The sequence below is a fragment of the Oncorhynchus gorbuscha genome, linkage group LG08 (genome assembly GCF_021184085.1).
Source record: "Oncorhynchus gorbuscha isolate QuinsamMale2020 ecotype Even-year linkage group LG08, OgorEven_v1.0, whole genome shotgun sequence".
NCBI classification, from domain to species: Eukaryota; Metazoa; Chordata; class Actinopteri; order Salmoniformes; family Salmonidae; genus Oncorhynchus; species Oncorhynchus gorbuscha.
Genome location: NC_060180.1, coordinates 7,035,724 through 7,056,955, shown reverse-complemented (window position 1 = coordinate 7,056,955; position 21,232 = coordinate 7,035,724). Strand labels below are relative to the sequence as shown.

The 21,232-nt window shown below is 51.4% G+C and overlaps 1 protein-coding gene across 5 annotated transcripts in view; it reads right to left on the bottom strand.

Annotated features, from left to right (window-relative positions):
* The window catches only part of zmiz1a (zinc finger, MIZ-type containing 1a), a 306,966-nt gene that overhangs the window by 219,339 nt on the left and 66,395 nt on the right, over nt 1-21,232 (bottom strand). For all 5 annotated transcript variants that reach the window (XM_046358353.1, XM_046358352.1, XM_046358356.1 and 2 more), the window contains exon 2: nt 4,942-5,047. The gene's annotated coding sequence lies outside the window, so the exon portion shown is untranslated. The remainder of the gene's footprint in view (nt 1-4,941; nt 5,048-21,232) is intronic.

Genomic DNA, 21,232 nt, shown 5'->3' with positions numbered 1-21,232 from the left:
AATAGCCTTCAATTTGAAATGATATTCGAATACTTAATTCCAATTATTTCAAATACATGGGAGTATTTATTTGTATTTCAAAATCCATGCCAATGCTTTCCAAGTGTTTTTCCAAATTTCTTTCAACGTATTTTTAAATAAAAAAATATCTGAATACCTACTTTGATATATATGTGAAAGTTATTCAAATTGAAATACTATTTGAACCCAGGTCTGGTGTGTGTGTGTGTGTGTGTGTGTGTGTGTGTGTGTGTGTGTGTGTGTGTGTGTGTGTGTGTGTGTGTGTGTGTGTGTGTGTGTGTGTGTGTGTGTGTGTGTGTGTGTGTGTGTGTGTGTGTGTGTGTGTGTGTGTGTGTGTGTGTGTGTGTGTGTGTGTGTGTGTGTACCCAAACAACCTCTCTCTCACATACAGCAGTAATTATAATCTATAGACCAGCTTTAAGTGATACAGTCTACTGTGTTCTCACCCCTTCTCTGCCTCTCCTCACTTATTCTGTGTTATCTGTAGCTGTCTCTCTTGTCTGCCCTCCTCTGTTGCCGTCTCTCTCGTCTGCCCTCTGTTGCTATCTCTTAGTATTCTATGTTGCTATCTCTTAGTATTCTATGTTGCTGTCTCCTGTCTGCCCTCTTCTGTTGCTGTCTCTTAGTATTCTATGTTGCTGTCTCTTGTCTGCCCTCTTCGGTTGCTGTCTCTCTTGTCTGCCCTCTTCGGTTGCTGTCTCTCTTGTCTGCCCTCTTTTGTTGCTGTCTCTTAGTATTCTATGTTGCTGTCTCTTGTCTTCCCTCCTGTCTCATCCTGTCCTGGTTGCAAAAAAGTGTAAAAGTAAACAATTGCTTTAATAGTAATTTCACAGGCCTTTTCACCTCACATGCAAATACTTTGTAAACCATGTTTAACTATTTCACTTTCTCCCATTTCACCTGTTATAATTATATAATTGTTATAAAGTAGCTGGCACAATACATGTGTTTTTGTTTTAACTTGGTAGCTAGCTGGCTAACAAGTCAGCTTACATAATGTTATACCAGTCTGCTGAGAGCTAATGTTGGCTAGGTAGCTAACAAACAAACAAACAAGGAAAGCTAGTTAGCTATATTTTGCCATGTAAGGTTTTCATATAAGGCTGAAGTCATCATGTGTAAACTGTTTATCAAGACACTTGCGTGTAATTGGATCACAAACATACACAAATAAGATTGCGAACGTCCTGGCTGCTTCGATAACCAGCTAAAGTTGCCTAGCTAGGTAATGTTAGCCAATGTAAGACTAACGTTAGTCAATGTAAGACTGAACAATAGCTAATGTGTATGGCCAGCTCATGCACCGCAATATATCATACTTTCTTACAAAACATAGCTAGTTAACGTTAGTTACATTCACTTTAAAACCACCCAACTTTGGGAAACTGCCACGCTGCTCAAGTTCATTTGCACATTTGCACAGACCAAGCTACGGTAAGACGAGGTAGCCAGATATCAGACAAGAAATACACTGCAGTTAGCTACGCTATAGTTCCTCAACTAAGAACGACCAAGACCACAACACAAACCATAGCCGAGAAAACCAATTGCTTAATTAACCTCTTGAAACTATGGGGCACTATTTTTATTTTTGGAAAAATAACGTTCCCAAATTAAACCGCCTTTTTCTCAAGACCAGATGCTAGAATATGCATATAATTGACAGCTTATGATAGAAAACACTCTAAAGTTGTCAAAATATTGTCTGTGAGTATAACAGAACTGATATTACAGGCGAAAGCCTAAGAAAAATCCAATCAGGAAGTGACTCATGTTTTGAAACCGTTGTGTTCCTATGCACCCCTATTGGCCACTGAATCAACCAGATTCCTTTTTCTACGTATTCCCAAAGATGTCTACATTATTGTGATGTAGTTTCACGCCTTTATGTTGAAGAATGAGCGTAAACCACTACATTGCGTAAGTGGCCAGCAGAGGGCTCTCAGAGTGATTTTGGCGTAAAAGACAGAGGTAGTAATTTTTCCTCTCGCTCCTACTGAAATGCCAATTGTCCCGGTTGATATATTATCTAATAGATATTTGGAAAAACACCTTGAGGATTGATTATAAAAAACGTTTGCCATGTTTCTGTCGATATTATGGATATAATTAGATTTTTTTCCCGGCGTTGTCGTGCAAGGCACTTCAGAGGGTAGTGCGTACGGCCTGGGGCAAAGCAGCCTGCCATCCAGGACCTCTACACCAGGCGGTGTCAGAGGAAGGCCCTAAAAATTGTCAAAGGCGCCAGCCATAGACTGTTCTCTCTACTACCACATCCCACCACCCACCATCCCCTCTTTTTACGCTTCTGCTGCTCTCTGTTCATCATATATGCACAGTCACTTTAACAATACCTACATGTACATACTACCTTAATAAGCCTGACTAACCAGTGTCTGTATATAGCCTTGCTACTCTTTTTTTCAAATGTCTTTTTACTGTTGTTTTATTTCTTTACTTACCTACACACACACACACACACACACATTATGAGACGCGCAGTCATATTCAGGTCCTGATTTGTTAACAAGCTTGTTTGAATGATATCTGTGAGTATAACAGAACTCATATGGCAGGCGAAAACCTGAGAAAAAATCCAACCAGGAAGTGGGAAATCTGAGGTATGTAGTTTTTCAAGTCATTGCCTATCGAATATACAGTGTCTATGGGGTCATATTGCACTTCCTAAGGCTTCCACTAGATGTCAACAGTCTTTAGAACCTTGTTTGATGCTTCTACTGTGAAGGAGGGGGTAATGGGAGCTTAATGAGGTCTGCCAGAGTGGGATGAGCTAATCACGCGCTCTCATCTGCTTTCTGTGACTCCTTTCTTTGGCTGGAAAAATGGCTGTGTTTTTCTGTGACTAGGACACTGTGGCTGGATGTTAGCCTCCCGGGTGGCGCAGTGGTTAAGGGCCACCAGAGACTCTGGGTTCGCGCCCAGGCTCTTTCGTAACCGGCCGCGCCCGGGAGGTCCGTGGGGCGACGCACAATTGGCCTAGCGTCGTCCGGGTAAGGGAGGGTTTGGCCGGTAGGGATATCCTTGTCTCATCGCACACCAGCGACTCCTGTGGCGGGCCTGGCGCAGTGCGCGCTAACCAAGGTTGCCAGGTGCACGGTGTTTCCTCCGACACATTGGTGCGGCTGGCTTCCGGGTTGGATGCGTGCTGTGTTAAGAAGCAGTGCGGCTTGGTTGGGTTGTGTATCGGAGGACGCATGACTTTCAACCTTCGTCATTCCCGAGCCTTACGGGAGTTGTAGCGATGAGACAAGATAGTAGCTACTAAACAATTGGATACCATGAAATTGGGGAGAAAAAGGGGAAGAAAAAAAAAGAATTGTATGTTTGAGGAATTTTAATTATGGGATTTCTATGTGTTTTTTATTTGGCGCCCTGCACTTTCACTGGCTGTTGTTGAGGTGGGACGCTACCGTCCTGAATATCCCAGAGGTTAAACAGCTTGGAAAATTCCAGAAAATTATGTCATGGCTTTAGAAGCTTCTGACAGGCTAAATTACATCATTTGAGTCAATTGGAGGTGTACCTGTTGGATGTATTTCAAGGCCTACCTTCAAACTCAGTGCCTCTTTGGGTAACATCATGGGAAAATCCAAATAAATCAGCCAAGAGACCTCCACAAGTCTGGAGCAATTTCCAAACGCCTGAAGGTACCACGTTCATCTGTATAAACAATAGTATGCAAGTATAAACACAATGGGACCATGCAGCCGTCTCCTAGAGATGAACTTTGGTGCGAAAAGTCCAAATCAATCCCAGAACAACAGCAAAGTACCTTGTGAAGATGCTGGAGGAAACAGGTACAAAAGTATCTATATCCACAGTAAAACGAGTCCTATACCGACATAACCTGAAAGGCCGCTCAGCATGGAAGAAGCCACTGCTCCAAAACCACCATAAAAAACACCATGTGTTTGGAGAAATGTCCTCTGGTCTGACGAAACAGAAATAGAACTGTTTGGTCATAATGACCATCGTTATGTTTGGAGGGAAAAGGGGGTGTCTTGCAAGTCAAATAACACCCTCCCAACCCTGAAGCACGGGGGTGGCAGCATCATGTTGTGGGGGTGCTTTGCTGCAGGAGGGACTGGGGCACTTCACAAAATAGATGGCTTAATGAGGAACAAAAATTATGTGGATATATTGAAGCAACATCTCAGACATCAGCCAGGAAGTTCAAGCTTGGTCACAAATGGGTCTTCCAAATGGACAATGACCCCAAGCAAAGTTACCAAAGGTGTGGTAAAATGGCTTAAGGACAATAAAGTCAAGATATTGGAGTGGCCATCACAAAGCCCTGACCTCAATTTGTGGTCAGAACTGAAAAAGCGTGTGCGAGCAAGGAGGCCTACAAACCTGACTCAGTTACACCAGCTCTGTCAGGAGGAATGGGCCAAAATTCACCCAACATTGTGGGAAGCTTGTGTAAGGCTACCAGAAGCGTTTGACCCAAGTTAAACAATTTAACGGCAATGCTACCAAATACTAATTGAGTGTATGTAAACTTCTGACCCACTGGGAATTCTGACCCACTGGGAACCCAGCTAAAAACTGTTGTGCTGATTAAAGAAGCAATACAACTGGCCTTAGACTAGTTGAGAATCTGGAGCGTCAGCATATCTGGGTTTGATTACAGAATAGAAAGACAGGAAGGCCCAAGTGTACAACTGAGAAAGAGGACATATACATTAGAGAGTCTAGTTTGAGAAACAGATGCCTCAAGCCAGCATCCCGGAGTCGCCTCTTCACTGTCGACGTTGAGACTGGTGTTTTGTGGGTACTATTTAATGAAGCTGCCAGTTGAGGACTTTTCAAAGGGCTCAGAGGTGGGCCAAAAACAAAAAAGGCCCAGGACTAATGACCCCACTGATAGGGAGAGGATAAGAGCAGTCGTCTGCCTACCTGTGTGAACTCTGACCTGGGCTGGGAGTGATGTCACAAGCCCCCCTCACCCCCACCCATCCCATGTATATCCTTCAGGATCCTTCCTCACTGGTCTTCACTGGACCTGAGAGAGATGGGGAGAGAAGAGAAAGATGTTACATTTTCTGCAAAGAAATACATCGTTAGACAGATTTGTTCCACTGTGAAGGCAAAATGCGTGTGTGAAAACGGGTCTCATGAGTACTTCAAGACAGATGTTAGCCCACTGAGCTAAAGCCTCAGGTATTAGCTCTGGATGCTCACACAAGTCTTCAAGTTTACTCATCACATGAGTATAGTCCAAAGAACCGCTTCTGTTATAAGTGTATTCTGCAGAAATATGCTAAGATGAGAGAGAGAGCGAGAGAGAGAGAGAGAGAGAGAGAGAGAGAGAGAGAGAGAGAGAGAGAGAGAGAGAGAGAGAGAGAGAGAGAGAGAGAGAGAGAGAGAGAGAGAGAGAGAGAGAATGTATTTGTGCATATTGGAAACGGATGGAGAGCAATTAGTAAGGAAGGCAAAAGAGTATAATGGATGAGAACAGTCTGTATGTATCAGCTGTAATTGAGATCCACTGGAAATCTGGATGGAAGACACACCGCTAGGAGAATATTACTACCACTTGGAAAGCACACTGCTACAGTATACAGTGCCTCCGGAAAGTATTCAGACCGCTAGACTTTTAACACATTTTGTTACGTTAAAGCCTTGTTCTAAAATTGAATAAATAAACATCCTCGGCCATCTACACATAGTACCCGATAATTACAAATCAAAAACAGGGTTTAAAGAAATGTTTGCAAATGGATAAAAAAAATTTAAAAAACTGAAATACCTTATTTACATAAGTATTCAGAACAATTGCTATGAAACTTGAAATTGAGCTCAAGTGCATCCTGTTTCCATTGATCATCCTTGAAATGTTCCTACAACTTGATTGTGGTAAATGGGGACATTTGGTACATGTGGTAAATTCAATTGATTTGACATGATCTGGAAAGGCACAGACCTGTATATATAAGGTCCCACAGTTGACAATGCATGTCAGAGCAAAAACCGAGCCATGAGGTGGAAGGAATTGTCCGTACAGCTCCTAGACACAGATCTGGGGAAGGGTAGCAAAACATTTCTGCAGCATTGAATATCCAAGAACACAGTGGCCTCCATCATTCTTAAATGGAAGAAGTTTGGAACCACCAAGACTGGAGCTGGCCGCCCAGCCAATCTGAGCAAACGGGGTAGAAGGGCCTTGGTCAGGGAGGTGACCAAGAACCGGATGGTCACTAGAGTCACATTCCAACAGGACAATGACCCAAAGCACACAGCCAAGAGGACGCGGGAGTGGCTTAAGGACAAGTCTCTTGATGTCCTTGAGTGGCCCAGCCAGAGCCCGGACTTGAACCCGATCAAACATCTCTGGAGAGACCTGAAAATATCTGTACAGCAACGCTCCCCATCCAACCTGACAGAGCTTGAGAGGGTCTGCAGAGAATAATGGCAGAAACTCCCCAAATATGTATAAAAACCTGTTTTTGCTTTGTCATTATGGGGTATTGTGTATAGATTGATGAGGGGGAAAAACTATTGAATAAGTTTTAGAATAAGGCTGTAACATAACAAAATGTGGAAAGGGGCAGGGGGTCTGAATACTTTCCGAAGGCACAGAATATAAGGATTTAGAGAAAACACTGCCAAAATGTAAATAATCCCGAGATGGCTTATATTTAAACCACACCAATAGTAAGAAGTTACCCTCAAAGCACAATAACATTAAAAATAGATATTATGGTTGAAAAGACATTGAAAATATGTATTTTGGTTGAAATGACACCGAAATTCAATTGAAAAGCCTTATTTCAAACAATTTTGCTCACTGGGTAACTTCAGTCTTTTGCAAATGTCCCTCTTTCCTCCCTGTCCTTTTCATCCAAAGAGTGAAAAATGACTCAAAGAAAATAATCACGTTAAACGTGAGTCAAGTTTGTACTGTACATGTGACTTTCAGCAGTGTAACTCTACGCTGTGTGTGGTGTGGCTGAACATGTCCCAGTTCTTCCATGGCCTGCTTAGTCACCAGACATGATCTCCACTGAACATGTCCCAGTTCTTCCATGGCCTGCTTAATCACCAGACTTGTTCCCCACTGAACATGTCCCAGTTCTTCCATGGCCTGCTTAGTCACCAGACTTGTTCCCACTGAACATGTCCCAGTTCTTCCATGGCCTGCTTACTCACCAGACTTGTTCTCCACTGAACATGTCCCAGTTCTTCCATGGCCTGCTTACTCACCAGACATGTTCCCCACTGAACATGTCCCAGTTCTTCCATGGCCTGCTTACTCACCAGACTTGTTCCCCACTGAACATGTCCTAGTTCTTCCATGGCCTGCTTACTCACCAGACTTGTTCTCCACTGAACATGTCCCAGTTCTTCCATGGCCTGCTTACTCACCAGACTTGTTCTCCACTGAACATGTCCCAGTTCTTCCATGGCCTGCTTACTCACCAGACTTGTTCTCCACTGAACATGTCCCAGTTCTTCCATGGCCTGCTTACTCACTTGTTCTCCAGACTTGTTCTTCCACTGAACATGTCCCAGTTCTTCCATGGCCTGCTTACTCACCAGACTTGTTCTCCACTGAACATGTCCCAGTTCTTCCATGGCCTGCTTACTCACCAGACTTGTTCTCCACTGAACATGTCCCAGTTCTTCCATGGCCTGCTTAATCACCAGACTTGTTCTCCACTGAACATGTCCCAGTTCTTCCATGGCCTGCTTAGTCACCAGACTTGTTCTCCACTGAACATGTCCCAGTTCTTCCATGGCCTGCTTACTCACCAGACTTGTTCTCCACTGAACATGTCCCAGTTCTTCCATGGCCTGCTTACTCACCAGACTTGTTCCCCACTGAACATGTCCCAGTTCTTCCATGGCCTGCTTACTCACCAGACTTGTTCCCCACTGAACATGTCCCAGTTCTTCCATGGCCTGCTTAGTCACCAGACTTGTTCCCCACTGAACATGTCCCAGTTCTTCCATGGCCTGCTTAATCATCAGACTTGTTCCCCACTGAACATGTCCCAGTTCTTCCATGGCCTGCATATTCACCAGACATGTTCCCCACTGAACATGTTTGGGATGCCCTGGATCGACTTTTAAGACAGCTCTTTCCAGTTCCAGACAATATCCATAAACTTCACACAGCTATTGAAGAGGAGTAAGACAACATTTCACAGGCCACAATCAACAGCATGATCAACTCTACGTGATCAACTCTACGCCCGATATTGACTGGTTTTCTGATCCACGCTGCTACCTTTTTAAGGTATCTGTGACCAACAGATGCATATCTGTATTCCCAGTGATGCAAAATCCATAAATTAGGGCATAATGAATTTATTTCAATGGACTGATTTACTTATATTAACTTATAGCTGTAATCGCAGCAAAAGGTGGCGCTACAAAGTATTAACTTAAGGGGGCTGAATAATTTTGCACGCTCAATTTTTTCAGTTTTTGTTAAAATGTTTGAAATATCCAATAAATGTCGTTCCACTTCATGATTGTGTCCCACTTGTTGTTGATTCTTCACAAAGAAATACAGTTTTATATCTTTATGTTTGAAGCCTGAAATGTGGCAAAAGGTCGCTGTCGCGCCTTGGTCATTGTATTTTGTGTTTTCGTTATATGTTTGGTCAGGCCAGGGTGTGACATGGGTTTATATGGTGTGGTTCGTATTGGGGTTTTTGTATTATTGGGATTACGGCTGAGTAGGGGTGTTGCATAGGCTTGGCTGCCTGAGGCGGTTCTCAATCAGAGTCAGGTGATTCTCGTTGTCTCTGATTGGGAACCGTACTTTCCAAGATGGCGTAGCAGTCGGACGTGTGTTTTGTCTTGTCCCGTCCTGTCTGGTGTAAATATAGTTGTCCTCGTTTTTTTCTGTATATATTTCGTACATATTTTAATCTCACTTTCCAACTATAGGCTGAATATACTCTCCTGCAACCCGCATCACCCAAAATGTGGTACGGATCTGCTTTTTCTATACTTTAGAACCGGAACCCCCATCAGAAGCTAGCCAGCTAACTAGCTACTAGCTAGTACTCAGTTAGCCACTGCTAGCGGTCTTCAAAGCTAACTAGGACACCAGCGCGACATCAACCCAGAGAATATCAGACTGCTTTTTCTCTACCACATCTCCGGATTCCTACCGCAAGCTCTGAACCTTTACACCGGATCATCGCAACAAGCTAGCTGCAATCCGTGTGGCTTCTCCTGGCTAACGTCTCTGCCCCAAAGCAAGCACCAGTTAGCCTTGAGCTAGCCTCGAGCTAAGCCCATCTCCCGACTAGCCGAAGAGGTCCAACATTACCTCGCTTGCCAATTGGCCTGGACCCTTTACTGCCGACACGGAGCCCCGCCGATCCATCACGACTGGTCCGCCGACATAATCGTCCGAGGTGGTTTCAACAGGCTTTTCCGTTGCGACATCGCCAAAGATCCATCTGCTGGCCAAGGCCCGCGAGCTTTCTGAAATGCTGTGTCTCCAGCTCACCTAGCGTACTAGAGCACCTGTAGCATACTCCTGGGCTAGAATTACCCGGGCCCACGACCGGTCTGTCGATGTCACCGCATGAAGAGGAATAAACAGACTCACCCCATCGCGATGTCCCCCAAAGGTTAACTCTCTAGCCCTCGCTATCTCCCTGCTTGCTAATTCGGCCTGCTAACGGCTAGCTTGTCTAGCCCGGGCCTACGAACTGTTAGCTTGATAGCACAGGCCTGCTAACCGTCTGAATCACCGCGTCCCAAACACTCTCTGAACCCATTTACTTTCTATCTCTTTTTGATTTTTATTTTGTTTATACCTTCCGGAAACCTGCCTCACCCACTGTGATACGGAATCGCTTATTACTTTTCATTTTAATTTTATTTTTATGACTCACTCAAGAACCTCCAGACGCTAACCAGCTAACTAGCTACAAGCTATTTAGTCATTGTTAGTTTCTTTTTAAACCTGGATAACACTCACCAGTCCAGCTTCCCTGCCCATCCACCGCTTCCCCCTGGACACTGATCTCTTGGCTACATAGCTGACGCACACTGGACTGTCCATTAATCACGGTACTCCATTCTGCTTGTTTGTTTTATCTGTCGGCCCAGTTGCCTAGTCAACGCCATTTTACCTGCTGTTTGTTGTGCTAGCTGATTAGCCTCGCCTACTGTTTTTAGCTAGCTTTCCCAATTCAACACCTGTGATTACTATATGCCTCGCTGTATGTCTCTCTCAAATGTCAATATGCCTTGTATACTGTTGTTCAGGTTAGTTATCATTGTTTTAGTTCACAATGGAGCCCCTAGATCCACTCTGCATACCCCTGTTACCTCCTTTGTCCCACCTCCCACACATGCGGTGACCTCACCCATTACAACCAGCATGTCCAGAGATACAACCTCTCTCATCATCAGCCAGTGCCTGGGCTTACCTCCGCTGTACCCGCACCCCACCATACCCCTGTCTGCGCATTATGCCCTGAATATATTCTACCATGCCCAGAAACCTGCTCCTCTTATCCTCTGCCCCCAACGCTCTAGGCGACCAGTTTTGATAGCCTTTAGCCGCACCCTCATACTACTCCTTCTCTGTTCCGCGGGTGATGTGGAGGTAAACCCAGGCCCAGCATGTCCCCAGGCACCCTCATTTGTTCACTTCTGTGATCGAAAAAGCCTTGGTTTTATGCATGTCAACATCAGAAGCCTCCTCCCTAAGTTTGTTTTACTCACTGCTTTAGCACACTCTGCTAACCCTGATGTCCTTGCCGTGTCTGAATCCTGGCTCAGGAAGGCCACCAAAAATGCAGAGATTTCCATACCCAACTATAACATCTTCCGTCAAGATAGAACTGCCAAAGGGGGCGGAGTCGCAGTCTACTGCAGAGATAGCCTGCAAAGTAATGTCATACTTTCCAGGTCCATACCCAAACAGTTTGAACTACTAATTTTGAAAATGACTCTCTCCAGAAATAAGTCTCTCACTGTTGCCGCCTGCTACCGACTACCCTCAGCTCCCAGCTGTGCCCTGGACACCATTTGTGAATTGATCGCCCCCCATCTAGCTTCAGAGTTTGTTCTGTTAGGTGACCTAAACTGGGATATGCTTAACACCCCAGCAGTCCTACAATCTAAGCTAGATGCCCTCAATCTCACTCAAATCATCAAGGAACCCACCAGGTACAACCCTAACTCTGTAAACAAGGGCACCCTTATAGACGTCATCCTGACCAACTGGCCCTCCAAATATACCTCCGCTGTCTTCAATCAGGATCTCAGCGACCACTGCCTCATTGCCACGGAGCCGCAGTCAAACGACCACCCCTCATCACTGTCAAACGCTCCCTAAAACACTTCTGTGAGCAGGCCTTTCTAATCGACCTGGCCCAGGTATCCTGGAAGGACATTGACCTCATCCCGTCAGTTGAGGATGCCTGGTCATTCTTTAAAAGTAACTTCCTCACCATTTTAGATAAGCATGCTCCATTCAAAAAATGCAGAACCAAGAACAGATACAGCCCTTGGTTCAATCCAGACCTGACTGCCCTCGACCAGCACAAAAACATCCTGTGGCGGACTGCAATAGCATCGAATAGCCCCCATGATATGCAACTGTTCAGGGAAGTCAGGAACCAATACACGCAGTCAGGAAAGCTAAGGTCAGCTTCTTCAGGCAGAAGTTTGCATCCTGTAGCTCCAACTCCAAAAAGTTCTGGGACACTGTGAAGTCCATGGAGAACAAGAGCACCTCCTCCCAGCTGCCCACTGCACTGAGGCTAGTTAACACGGTCTCCACCGATAAATCCATGATTATCGAAAACTTCAATAAGCACTTCTCAACGGCTGGCCATGCCTTCCGCCTGGCTACTCCAACCTCGGCCAACAGCTCTGCCCCCCCGCAGCTCCTCGCCCAAGCCTCTCCAGGTTCTCCTTTACCCAAATCCAGATAGCAGATGTTCTGAAAAAGCTGCAAAACCTGGACCCGTACAAATCAGCTGGGCTTGACAATCTGGACCCTCTATTTCTGAAACTATCTGCCGCCATTGTCACAACCCCTATTACCAGCCTGTTCAACCTCTCTTTCATATCGTCTGAGATCCCCAAGGATTGGAAAGCTGCCGCAGTCATCCCCCTCTTCAAAGGGGGAGACACACTGGACCCAAACTGTTATAGACCTATATCCATCCTGCCCTGCCTATCTAAGGTCTTCGAAAGCCAAGTCAACAAACAGGTCACTGACCATCTCGAATCCCACCGTACCTTCTCCGCTGTGCAATCTGGTTTCCGAGCTGGTCACGGGTGGACCTCAGCTACACTCAAGGTACTAAACGATATCATAACCACCATCGATAAAAGACAGTACTGTGCAGCCGTCTTCATCGACCTCGCCAAGGCTTTCGACTCTGTCAATCACCATATTCTTATCGGCAGACTCAATAGCCTCGGTTTTTCGGATGACTGCCTTGCCTGGTTCACCAATTACTTTGCAGACAGAGTTCAGTGTGTCAAATCGGAGGGCATGCTGTCCGGTCCTCTGGCAGTCTCTATGGGGGTGCCACAGGGTTCAATTCTCGGGCCGACTCTTTTCTCTGTATATATCAATGATGTTGCTCTTGCTGCGGGCGATTCCCTGATCCACCTCTACGCAGACGACACCATTCTATATACTTTTGGCCCGTCATTGGACACTGTGCTATCTAACCTCCAAACGAGCTTCAATGCCATACAGCACTCCTTCCGTGGCCTCCAACTGCTCTTAAACGCGAGTAAAACCAAATGCATGCTTTTCAACCGATCGCTGCCTGCACCCGCATGCCCGACTAGCATCACCACCCTGGATGGTTCCGACCTTGAATATGTGGACACCTATAAGTACCTAGGTGTCTGGCTAGACTGCAAACTCTCATTCCAGACTCACATCAAACATCTCCAATCGAAAATCAAATCAAGAGTCGGATTTCTATTCCGCAACAAAGCCTCCTTCACTCACGCCGCCAAGCTTACCCTAGTAAAACTGACTATCCTACCGATCCTCGACTTCGGCGATGTCATCTACAAAATGGCTTCCAACACTCTACTCAGCAAACTGGATGCAGTCTATCACAGTGCCATCCGTTTTGTCACTAAAGCACCTTATACCACCCACCACTGCGACTTGTATGCTCTAGTCGGCTGGCCCTCACTACATATTCGTCGCCAGACCCACTGGCTCCAGGTCATCTACAAGTCCATGCTAGGTAAAGCTCCGCCTTTTCTCAGTTCACTGGTCACGATGGCAACACCCATCCGTAGCACGCGCTCCAGCAGGTGTATCTCACTGATCATCCCTAAAGCCAACACCTCATTTGGCCGCCTTTCGTTCCAGTACTCTGCTGCCTGTGACTGGAACGAACTGCAAAAATCGCTGAAGTTGGAGACTTTCATCTCCCTCACCAACTTTAAACATCAGCTATCCGAGCAGCTAACCGATCGCTGCAGCTGTACATAGTCTATTGGTAAATGGCCCACCCATTTTCACCGACCTCATTCCCATACTGTTTTTTATTTATTTACTTTTCTGCTCTTTTGCACACCAATATCTCTACCTGTACATGACCATCTGATCATTTATCACTCCAGTGTTAATCTGCAAAATTGTATTATTCGCCTACCTCCTCATGCCTTTTGCACACATTGTATATAGACTGCCCATTTTTTTCTACTGTGTTATTGACTTGTTAATTGTTTACTCCATGTGTAACTCTGTGTTGTCTGTTCACACTGCTATGCTTTATTTTGGCCAGGTCGCAGTTGCAAATGAGAACTTGTTCTCAACTAGCCTACCTGGTTAAATAAAGGTGAAATAAATAAATTAAAAATTAAAAATTTTAGGTAGCCTGGTTTCGCTGTGTATTTTGTGGGTGATTGTTCCTGTCTCTGTGTAGTTTCACCAGATAGGCTGTAATAGGTTTCACGTTCCATTTGTTGTTTTTGTATAAGTTATTTCATGTATCACGATCTTTGTTCATTAAAGACATGAGTAACCACTATGCTGCATTTCGGTCCGACTCTCTTTCTACAAACGAAGAACTCCGTTACAGTCGCAAAGTTCAAGGGGGCTGAATACTTTCGCAAGGCACTGTATCTACTGGTAACTCATCCACCTCTATATCCATGTAAAATGTTAATTGTTACATATGTAAACCAATGTTCTGAGTCTTTACAGTGATCATGTAGGCTGTAATGACAAAGCCAAAGCTTTTCTGTTCAAAGCTCTTAAAACCATAACCTTTACCTTAGGCCTACTGTGGGGAATCCTGGACTGAAGAGGCTTCTACTAACTCCTCTTAATACACACAAGCCACAAGCACTCACAAATGCAACTGCGCGCACACACACACACCTCCTTATCATCAGAGTTGTCTGGGGAGCCAGCAGGGCTATAAAGCCGAACAGCTCATCTCCTTAAAACAAGCAGGGTTGTCCCTGGGCGCCTGAACACCACTCATCAACAGTTACACCAGAGGGAGAGAGAGAGAGAGAGGGAGAGGTAAAGAAAGAAGGGGGGGATGAAAATCAATGGTCCCCTCCAACACCAGTGCAAACAACAGTAAGAGAGAAGATAGGCAAATAATTCTGCCCTTCATCCCTTCCAATACCCCAGACAAAGGTAGAGAGACAGATAGCTAAGGCTCAGAGAAGTAATCATCTCTATGCAAATAGAAAACTGAGTGACAATTTAAACCAAGATAGCGCGTGCGTGTGTGTGTGTGTTTGATTCGGTATAGTGAGGCCTCCCTCTGAAATCAATTCACAGCGAGGGAGAGAGAAAGAAAGCATTTTCCTGAGGGAGAGAGAAAGAAAGCATTTTCCTGTGGTGGAGATAAAACACTTTATGAGGAGCCGTCTGATAGTGTGATGCTTATCTGGAGGAAATTAGCAACAGGAATACCATTACCCACAACAAACAACTCAAGTGTTGAACCTTTGACTCTTCCTCTGTTTATTTCTCTCTCTCTCTCCCTCTGTTTATTTCTCTCTCTCTCTCCCTCTGTTTATTTCTCTCTCTCTCTCCCTCTGTTTATTTCACACACTCCCTCTTGTTTGCTCTCTCACTCATTCGCTCTGTCCCTCATTAGTTCCCTACATCGGTCGCTCTGTCCCTCGTTCCCTTCCTCCTTCGCTCTCCCTCGGTCGGTCGGTCGATCGATCGATCGATCGCACTCTCCCTCGGTCGGTCGATCGATCGCACTCTCCCTCGGTCGGTCGATCGATCGATCGCACTCTCCCTCGGTCGGTCGATCGATCGATCGCACTCTCCCTCGGTCGATCGATCGATCGATCGCACTCTCCCTCGGTCGATCGATCGATCGCACTCTCCCTCGGTCGATCGATTCGACTCTCCCTCGGTCGATCGATCGATCGATCGCGACTCTCCCGGTCGGTCGGTCGATCGCTTCCTCTCCTCGGGTCGGGTCGGTCGATCGCTCGCGACTCTCCTCGGTCGGTCGGTCGTCGATCGACTCCCTCGGTCGGTCGGTCGGTCGCCGCGACTCTCCTCGGTCGGTCGGTCGGTCGCTCGACTCTCCTCGCTCGTCGGTCGGTCGCTCGACTCTCCTCGCTCGGTCGATCGCTCGCGACTCTCCCTCGCTCGGTCGATCGCCGACTCTCCCTCGCTCGGTCGATCGCTCGCACTCTCCCTCGGTCGGTCGATCGCTCGCAGACTCTCCTCGGTCGGTCGATCGCTCGCGACTCTCCCTCGGTCGATCGATCGATCGACTCTCCTCGGTCGGTCGATCGCTGCGACTCTCCTCGCTCGGTGGATCGCTCGACCGCACTCTCCCTCGGTCGATCGCTCGACCGCACTCTCCTCGGTCGGTGGATCGCTCGACCGCACTCTCCCTCGGTCGGTCGGTCGATCGACCGCACTCTCCTCGGTCGGTCGGTCGATCGCTGACCGACTCTCCTCGGTCGGTCGGTCGATCGCTGACCGCGACTCTCCCTCGGTCGGTCGGTCGATCGCTCGACCGCACTCTCCTCGGTCGGTCGGTCGATCGATGACCGACTCTCCTCGGTCGTCGGTCGGTCGATCGACCGCGACTCTCCCTCGGTCGGTCGGTCGATCGCATCGACTCTCCTCGGTCGGTCGGTCGATCGCTCGCGACTCTCCCTCGGTCGGGTCGGTCGATCGCCGACTCTCCCTCGGTCGGTCGGTCGGTCGATCGCTGATCGCGACTCTCCTCGGTCGGTCGGTCGGTCGATCGCTTGTGACTCTCCCTCGGTCGGTCGGTCGATCGCAGACTCTCCCTCGCTCGGTCGGTCGATCGCTCGCACTCTCCTCGCTCGGTCGTCGCTCGCACTCTCCCTCGCTCGGTCGATCGCTCGCACTCTCCCTCGCTCGGTCGATCGCACTCTCCCTCGCTCGGTCGATCGCTCGCACTCTCCCTCGCTCGCTCGATCGCTCGCACTCTCCCTCGCTCGCTCGCTCGCACTCTCCCTCGCTCGCACTCTCCCTCGCTCGCTCGCACTCTCCCTCGCTCGCTCGCTCGCACTCTCGCTCGCTCGCTCGCTCGCACTCTCGCTCGCTCGCTCGCTCGATCGCTCGCTCGCACTCTCGCTCGCTCGCTCGCTCGATCGCTCGCACGCTCGCTCGCTCGCTCGATCGATCGCCTCGCCTCTCGCTCGCTCGATCGCACGCACTCCCTCGCTCGCTCGATCGATCGCACTCTCCCTCGCTCGCTCGATCGATCGCACTCTCCCTCGCTCGCTCGATCGATCGCACTCTCCCTCGCTCGCTCGATCGCTCGCACTCTCCCTCGCTCGCTCGATCGCTCGCACTCTCCCTCGCTCGCTCGATCGCTCGCACTCTCCCTCGCTCGCTCGATCGCTCGCACTCTCCCTCGCTCGCTCGATCGCTCGCACTCTCCCTCGCTCGCTCGATCGCTCGCTCTCTCCTCGCTCGCTCGATCGCTCGCACTCTCCCTCGCTCGCTCGATCGCTCGCACTCTCCCTCGCTCGCTCGATCGCTCGCACTCTCCCTCGCTCGCTCGATCGCTCGCACTCTCCCTCGCTCGCTCGATCGCTCGCACTCTCCCTCGCTCGCTCGATCGCTCGCACTCTCCCTCGCTCGCTCGATCGCTCGCACTCTCCCTCGCTCGCTCGATCGATCGCACTCTCCCTCGCTCGCTCGATCGCTCGCACTCTCCCTCGCTCGCTCGATCGCTCGCACTCTCCTCGCTCGCTCGATCGCTCGCACTCTCTCGCTCGCTCGATCGCTCGCACTCCCTCGCTCGCTCGCTCGCTCGCACTCTCGCTCGCTCGCTCGATCGCTCGCACTCTCGCTCGCTCGATCGCCACTCTCCCTCGCTCGCTCGCACTCTCGCTCGCTCGCACTCTCGCTCGATCGCACTCTCGATCGATCGCACTCTCGCTCGCTCGATCGCTCGCACTCTCCCTCGCTCGATCGATCGCACCCTCGCTCGCTCCCTCGCACTCTCCCTCGCTCGATCGCTCGCACTCTCCCTCGCTCGCTCGCTCGATCGCTCTCCTCGCTCTCGATCGATCGCACTCTCGATCGATCGCACTCTCGCTCGCTCGATCGCTCGCACTCTCCCTCGCTCGATCGATCGCACCCTCGCTCGATCGCTCGCACTCTCCCTCGCTCGCTCGCACTCTCCCTCGCTCGCTCGATCGCTCGCTCGCTCGATCGCTCGCACTCTCCCTCGCTCGCTCGATCGCTCGCACTCTCCCTCGCTCGCTCGATCGCTCGCACTCTCGCTCGCTCGCTCGCACTCTCCCTCGCTCGCTCGCACTCTCCCTCGCTCGCTCGCACTCTCGATCGATCGCACTCTCGCTCGATCGCACTCTCGCTCGCTCGCTCGCACTCTCCCTCGCTCGATCGCTCGCACTCTCCCTCTCCTCTCGCACTCTCCCTCGCTCGCTCGTCGCTCGCACTCTCCCTCGCTCGCTCGCTCGATCGCTCGCACTCTCGCTCGCTCGCTCGATCGCTCGCACTCTCGCTCGCTCGCTCGATCGCTCGCACTCTCCCTCGCTCGCTCGATCGCTCGCCTCTCCCTCGCTCGCTCGCTCGATCGCTCGCACTCTCCTCGCTCGCTCGCTCGATCGCTCGCACTCTCCCTCGCTCGCTCGATCGCTCGCACTCTCCCTCTCGCTCGATCGCTCGCTCTCCCTCGCTCGCTCTCGCACTCTCCCTCGCTCGCTCTCTCGATCGCTCGCACTCTCCCTCGCTCGCTCGCTCGCACTCTCCCTCGCTCGCTCGCTCGCACTCTCCCTCGCTCGCTCGCTCGACCTCTCCCTCGCTCGCTCGCTCGATCGCTCGCACTCTCCCTCGCTCGCTCGCTCGATCGCTCGCACTCTCCCTCGCTCGCTCGCTCGTCGCTCGCACTCTCCCTCGCTCGCTCGCTCTCGCTCGCACTCTCCCTCGCTCGCTCGCTCGATCGCTCGCACTCTCCCTCGCTCGCTCGCTCGATCGCTCGCACTCTCCCTCGCTCGCTCGCTCGATCGCTCGCACTCTCCCTCGCTCGCTCGCTCGCACTCTCCCTCGCTCGCTCGATCGCTCGCACTCTCCCTCGCTCGCTCGCACTCTCCCTCGCTCGCTCGATCGCTCGCACTCTCCCTCGCTCGCTCGCTCGATCGCTCGCACTCTCCCTCGCTCGCTCGCTCGATCGCTCGCACTCTCCCTCGCTCGCTCGCTCGATCGCTCACTCTCCCTCCTCGCTCGCTCGATCGCTCGCACTCTCTCCCTCGCTCGCTCGCTCGCTCGCACTCTCCCTCGCTCTCGCTCGATCGCTCGCACTCTCCCTCGCTCGCTCGCTCGATCGCTCGCACTCTCCCTCGCTCGCTCGATCGCTCGCACTCTCCCTCGCTCGCTCGATCGCTCGCACTCTCCCTCGCTCGCTCGCTCGATCGCTCGCACTCTCCCTCGCTCTGGCTCGCTCGCTCGCACTCTCCCTCGCTCGCTCGCTCGCACTCTCCCTCGCTCGCTCGATCGCTCGCACTCTCCCTCGCTCTCGCTCGATCGCTCGCACTCTCCCTCGCTCGCTCGCTCGATCGCTCGCACTCTCCCTCGCTCGCTCGCTCGATCGCTCGCACTCTCCCTCGCTCGCTCGCTCGATCGCTCGCACTCTCCCTCGCTCGCACTCTCCCTCGCTCGCTCGCACTCTCCCTCGCTCGCTCGCTCGATCGCTCGCACTCTCCCTCGCTCGCTCGCTCGATCGCTCGCACTCTCCCTCGCTCGCTCGCTCGATCGCTCGCACTCTCTCCTCGCTCGCTCGATCGATCGCACTCTCCTCGCTCGCTCGTCGCTCGCACTCTCCCTCGCTCGCTCGATCGATCGCACTCTCCCTCGCTCGCTCGATCGATCGCACTCTCCCTCGCTCGATCGATCGCACTCTCCCTCGCTCGATCGATCGCACTCTCCCTCGCTCGATCGATCGCCCTCGCCTCGCTCGCCTCTCCCTCGCTCGATCGCGCTCGCTCTCGCTCGCTCCTCGCTCGCTCGCTCGATCGCTCGCACTCTCCCTCGCGCTCGCTCGCCTCTCGCTCGCTCGATCGCACTCTCCCTCGCTCGCGCTCGCACTCTCCCTCGCTCGCTCGACTCTCGATCGCCTCTCCTCGCTCGCTCGCTCGCACTCTCCCTCGCTCGATCGATCGCACTCTCCTCGCTCGCTCCCTCGATCGCTCGCACTCTCCCTCGCTCGCTCTCGCTCGCACTCTCGCTCGCTCGCTCGATCGCTCGCACTCTCCCTCGCTCGCTCGATTGCTCGCACTCTCGCACTCTCGCACTCTCGATCGCTCGCACTCTCTCGCTCGCTCGCTCAATCGCTCGCACTCTCCCTCGCTCGCTCGATCGCTCGCACTCTCCCTCGCTCGATCGCTCGCCTCTCCCTCGCTCGCTCGATCGCCTCTCCCTCGCTCCCTCGCACTCTCTCGCTCGCTCGCACTCTCCTCTCGCTCCTCGCACTCTCCCTCGCTCGCTCGATCGCTCGCACTCTCTCCCGCTCGCTCTCGCTCGCTCTCTCCTCTCCCTCGCTCGCTCGCACTCTCCCTCGCTCGATCGCACTCTCCCTCGCTCGCTCGATCGATCGCACTCTCCCTCGCTCGCTCGATCGATCGCACTCTCCCTCGCTCGCTCGCATCGATCGCACTCTCCCTCGCTCGCTCGATCGCACTCTCCCTCGCTCGCTCGATCGCACTCTCCCTCGCTCGCTCGATCGATCGCACTCTCCCTCGCTCGCTCGATCGACGCACTCTCCCTCGCTCGCTCGATCGAACGCACTCTCCCTCGCTCGCTCGATCATCGCACTCTCCCTCGCTCGCTCGTCGACTCTCCCTCGCTCGCTCGATCGATCGCACTCTCCCTCGCTCGCTCTCGCACTCTCCCTCGCTCGCTCTCGCACTCTCCCTCGCTCGCTCGCTCGACTCTCCTCTCCTCGCTCGCTCGCTCGCACTCTCCCTCGCGCACTCTCCCTCGCTCCTCGCTCTCCCTCTCCTCGCTCGCACTCTCCCTCGCTCGCTCGCACTCTCCCTCGCTCGCTCGATCGATCGCACTCTCTCGCTCGCTCGATCTCGCACTCTCCTCGCTCGCTCGATCGATCGCACTCTCCCTCGCTCGCTCGATCGATCGCACTCTCCCTCGCTCGCTCGCACTCTCCCTCGCTCGCTCGCACTCTCCCTCGCTTCGATCGCACTCTCCCTCGCTCGCTCGATCGATCGCACTCTCCCTCGCTCGTCGGTCGCACTCTCCCTCGCTCGGCACTCTCCCTCGCTCGCTCGATCGATCGCACTCTCCCTCCTCCCTCGCTCGCTCGCACTCTCCCTCGCTCGCTCGCACTCTCCCTCGCTCCCTCGCTCGCTCGCACTCTCCCTCGCTCGCTCGCACTCTCCCTCGCTCGCTCGCACTCTCCCTCGCTCGATCGCACTCTCCCTCGCTCGCTCGATCGACTCTCTCGCTCGCTCGATCGATCGCACTCTCTCGCTCTCGATCGCACTCTCCCTCGCTCGCTCGATCGATCGCACTCTCCTCGCTCGCTCGATCGATCGCTCTCCCTCGCTCGCTCGATCGTCGCACTCTCCCTCGCTCGATCGATCGCACTCTCCCTCGCTCGCTCGATCGCACTCTCCCTCGCTCGTCGATCGCACTCTCCCTCGCTCGCTCGATCGATCGCACTCTCCCTCGCTCGCTCGCTCGTCGCACTCTCCCTCGCTCGCTCGTCGATCGCAC